General features: G+C 52.7%; 1 non-coding gene across 1 annotated transcript in view; it reads left to right on the forward strand.

The window, feature by feature from the left end:
• Window positions 1-3,648: 3,648 nt before the first annotated feature.
• LOC126149999 (small subunit ribosomal RNA) overlaps window positions 3,649-5,000 on the forward strand; it is a 1,909-nt gene continuing 557 nt past the window's right edge. Inside the window, exon 1 of the ribosomal RNA XR_007531248.1 lies at window positions 3,649-5,000. This exon is cut by the window's right edge and continues 557 nt beyond it. This is a non-coding gene — a ribosomal RNA (small subunit ribosomal RNA).

The following is a 5,000-nucleotide window of genomic DNA, read 5'->3' on the forward strand; positions in this document are numbered from 1 at the left end:
CCGCGCGCTTCCCTGGGGGCACTGAACCGCAGGATGCGAGACCCCACGCCCAGTGGCAAACAGGGCTCCTCTCAGAATATAGGCGGTCCCTACCCCTCACAACGATGACGGTGGGAGGGCCGTTTTACGAGACCATTTCCTGCGGTGCCAACGCTGTCGTAGAGCCGATACTCCATCTTTGGTACAAGGCAATCATTCCGCTGTAAATCAGTACGTCACTCGTAGTTCAGTCACCTCACAGCACTGCTCAGTAAACTATGCAGGCCCACATAGATAGATTATGATAGATTATATACGCAAATGCCCCTATACATGCTGAACGTCCGTACACACAAAATGAACCACACGTCAGCCACACACTCTATCACACACTACTCTCTGCCTGTAACAGACACAGATACAACTACTAAGCACCAGCATGGACCAACGTCCGGTGCATCCTATCCGCCACAGTACACCAACTACGCTATGATAACCAGACCGGGAGGTCCAATCATAAAACAGAATACCCCACTCGTCCGACAACCACAATTGCTCAGAGAAGCCACCAACACCCACACATGTCCTACACAGGGGTGCACCCATCACCACCACACTGCCTCGTCTTACAGCACAAACACACTGGCAGGAATGAAACACACAGGTCTGCCGCAACCACAGACACGGCTCGCCCCCTCTCACTGGCGAAAAGCGCATCCCGACGTGACATAACTCCTTTGACACACTGACGCTGCCTCGGGCATCCACGTCCTACGGTCGATATCAACGAACCTCCCCCCCCCCCCTCCCCCCCACAACACGCCATCCCATACCACATTGTGTACCGTACCCAAACCTAACGTGTACTGTACTACAACGCAATGTGTACCATAACACAACCCAGTTTGTACCTTAACCTAACCTATGTCACCTTAACCTAACCTATGTCACCTTAACCTAACCTATGTCACCTTAACCTAACCTATGTCACCTTAACCTAACCTATGTCACCTTAACCTAACCTATGTCACCTTAACCTAACCTATGTCACCTTAACCTAACCTATGTCACCTTAACCTAACCCATCTTGCACCTTAACCTAACCCATCTTGCACCTTAACCTAACCCATCTTGCACCTTAACCTAACCCATCTTGCACCTTAACCTAACCCATCTTGCACCTTAACCTAACCTATGTTGCACCTTAACCTAACCTGTGTTGCACCTTAACCTACCTCAATTTGCACCGCAATGTAACGCAATTTGCACCGCAATGTAACGCAATTTGCACCGCAATGTAACGCAATTTGCACCGCAATGTAACGCAATTTGCACCGCAATGTAACGCAATTTGCACCGCAATGTAACGCAATTTGCACCGCAATGTAACGCAATTTGCACCGCAATGTAACGCAATTTGCACCGCAATGTAACGCAATTTGCACCGCAATGTAACTCAATTTGCACCGCAATGTAACTCAATTTGCACCGCAATGTAACTCAATTTGCACCGCAATGTAACTCAATTTGCACCGCAATGTAACTCAATTTGCACCGCAATGTAACTCAATTTGCACCGCAATGTAACTCAATTTGCACCGCAATGTAACTCAATTTGCACCGCAATGTAACTCAATTTGCACCGCAATGTAACTCAATTTGCACCGCAATGTAACTCAATTTGCACCGCAATGTAACTCAATTTGCACCGCAATGTAACTCAATTTGCACCGCAATGTAATGCAATTTGCACCGCAATGTAATGCAATTTGCACCGCAATGTAATGCAATTTGTACCGCAATCTACCCCCACATTGTGCCTTAACCTAACCCACATTGTGCCTTAACCTAACCCACATTGTGCCTTAACCTAACCCACGTTGTGCCTTAACCTAACCCACGTTGTGCCTTAACCTAACCCACGTTGTGCCTTAACCTAACCCAAGTTGTGCCTTAACCTAACCCAAGTTGTGCCTTAACCTAACCCAAGTTGTGCCTTAACCTAACCCAAGTTGTGCCTTAACCTAACCCAAGTTGTGCCTTAACCTAACCCAAGTTGTGCCTTAACCTAACCCAAGTTGTGCCTTAACCTAACCCAAGTTGTGCCTTAACCTAACCCAAGTTGTGCCTTAACCTAACCCAAGTTGTGCCTTAACCTAACCCAAGTTGTGCCTTAACCTAACCCAAGTTGTGCCTTAACCTAACCCAAGTTGTGCCTTAACCTAACCCAAGTTGTGCCTTAACCTAACCCAAGTTGTGCCTTACCCTGCTCTGTAATTGGCATATGACACGTTACATTAATGTATTGTCCAACCGCAACCCGCTCAGAATGTTGTGTACACAGCTACGTGTCATCTCCCCATAACAGCTGCATTGCAGTGTGGTACGCCATAGAGACGTGTGGGAGTAATGGACGCAGTGGATGGCGATCAGCATGAGCCGTCTGTTCATGTAGTGGCGCGTGTATGCAGACGTAGTAGTCTCTTCTCACACAATGTGATAGCACGGTGCCCCGCGTTCCACATCTGCGACATGCTACAGAGGCCGGTTGACAGTTGGTCGCGCAATGGACATCGCATACGTACGGGGGCACCTTCCACGTGCCCTCTAGTCGGGCACATTTTGTTGCGTGGATGTGAGCGGATGTAGTGTGTCTTGACACCTGACAGGCAGGCATGCAATAATAGTTGACTTTGCAAACGGGGATGGACGTGTACGTTTACTGGTGACGTTACGCAAATGAACAACTGGTAACCCGTTGTGGTGCGGTTGTCCTTGCTGGAGGTACATCTGTGAGGGCAACGATCGGTACAGCTACGAAGCGGTCCCCACCATACCAACGAACGTGAATGTGAATCTGGGTGTGAAGCGATACGCGGCTGTGGGTGGGTGGGACTGTCCCCGGCCGGTGAGGGGGGGCCGCCCGGCGTGCTGGCCGCGCGGTGCGTGGGCGCACGCGCTACAGCCGGCTGGTGGGGGCGCCCAGTGGCAGGCGCGCCGGCCGACGGACGCGGCAGGCGGCGCAGCTGCGCGCCGGGGCACCCTGCGCGCGGCGCCGTGCAGCCAAAGTGGGTCCTCGCCGGCCCGGTGCGAAGCGCGGTGGACATCTGCAGTGTGCTGGTCCGATTGAGGACTGTGTGCGTTGAGGATGCGCCGCCGCCCGGCACTCGGCGCCGCGACGCCGTCTGCTGCTCGGTCGCCCCAGCGGTTCTCGCTGGTGGTTTGTATCGCAGTTGTGCAGACGTGTTGGCACGTGCGCTGTGCTGGGAGAGTTCGCTTCGGCACCCACGTGGGGCCTTTGCCCTTCTGTGGCGCTGGCGTTGGAGCTGCCGGTCACCGTAGGTGGCGCGTGTTGTCTCCCGCCGGCAATGCCACGACAGCACGCTCCCGGGCCTCTGTCGGCAGCGGCAAGCTCAGTTGGGAGCACAGGTGGTCGCACCTAAAGCGTCTACTCGCCTAACTCCGGGCGATTGCGCCTCTCTCGAACCCGACCAAGTACTTAGGACGGCGCTGCGCGCCGCCGGGACCTGAGAGGGTTTCGAGGTGTATTGTGCAGGGGAGCTCAGCCTCCTCCTGTTTGCAGAATAATTGAGCGGACGCTTGCGTGTTCGCGCGGGCCCCTGGGACACACTCCCGGGCGGCCGGCTGCTCAGCTCTAGTTGACGCAGCTCCCTGGTTGATCCTGCCAGTAGTCATATGCTTGTCTCAAAGATTAAGCCATGCATGTCTCAGTACAAGCCGCATTAAGGTGAAACCGCGAATGGCTCATTAAATCAGTTATGGTTCCTTAGATCGTACCCACGTTACTTGGATAACTGTGGTAATTCTAGAGCTAATACATGCAAACAGAGTCCCGACCAGAGATGGAAGGGACGCTTTTATTAGATCAAAACCAATCGGTCGGCTCGTCCGGTCCGTTTGCCTTGGTGACTCTGAATAACTTTGGGCTGATCGCACGGTCCTCGTACCGGCGACGCATCTTTCAAATGTCTGCCTTATCAACTGTCGATGGTAGGTTCTGCGCCTACCATGGTTGTAACGGGTAACGGGGAATCAGGGTTCGATTCCGGAGAGGGAGCCTGAGAAACGGCTACCACATCCAAGGAAGGCAGCAGGCGCGCAAATTACCCACTCCCGGCACGGGGAGGTAGTGACGAAAAATAACGATACGGGACTCATCCGAGGCCCCGTAATCGGAATGAGTACACTTTAAATCCTTTAACGAGTATCTATTGGAGGGCAAGTCTGGTGCCAGCAGCCGCGGTAATTCCAGCTCCAATAGCGTATATTAAAGTTGTTGCGGTTAAAAAGCTCGTAGTTGGATTTGTGTCCCACGCTGTTGGTTCACCGCCCGTCGGTGTTTAACTGGCATGTATCGTGGGACGTCCTGCCGGTGGGGCGAGCCGAAGGCGTGCGACCGCCTCGTGCGTGTTCGTGCGTCCCGAGGCGGACCCCGTTGAAATCCTACCAAGGTGCTCTTTATTGAGTGTCTGGGTGGGCCGGCACGTTTACTTTGAACAAATTAGAGTGCTTAAAGCAGGCAAGCCCGCCTGAATACTGTGTGCATGGAATAATGGAATAGGACCTCGGTTCTATTTTGTTGGTTTTCGGAACCCGAGGTAATGATTAATAGGGACAGGCGGGGGCATTCGTATTGCGACGTTAGAGGTGAAATTCTTGGATCGTCGCAAGACGAACAGAAGCGAAAGCATTTGCCAAGTATGTTTTCATTAATCAAGAACGAAAGTTAGAGGTTCGAAGGCGATCAGATACCGCCCTAGTTCTAACCATAAACGATGCCAGCCAGCGATCCGCCGCAGTTCCTCCGATGACTCGGCGGGCAGCCTCCGGGAAACCAAAGCTTTTGGGTTCCGGGGGAAGTATGGTTGCAAAGCTGAAACTTAAAGGAATTGACGGAAGGGCACCACCAGGAGTGGAGCCTGCGGCTTAATTTGACTCAACACGGGAAACCTCACCAGGCCCGGACACCGGAAGGATTGACAGATTGATAGCTCTTTCTT

Source organism: Schistocerca cancellata, unplaced genomic scaffold (assembly GCF_023864275.1).
Source record: "Schistocerca cancellata isolate TAMUIC-IGC-003103 unplaced genomic scaffold, iqSchCanc2.1 HiC_scaffold_963, whole genome shotgun sequence".
NCBI classification, from domain to species: domain Eukaryota; kingdom Metazoa; phylum Arthropoda; class Insecta; order Orthoptera; family Acrididae; genus Schistocerca; species Schistocerca cancellata.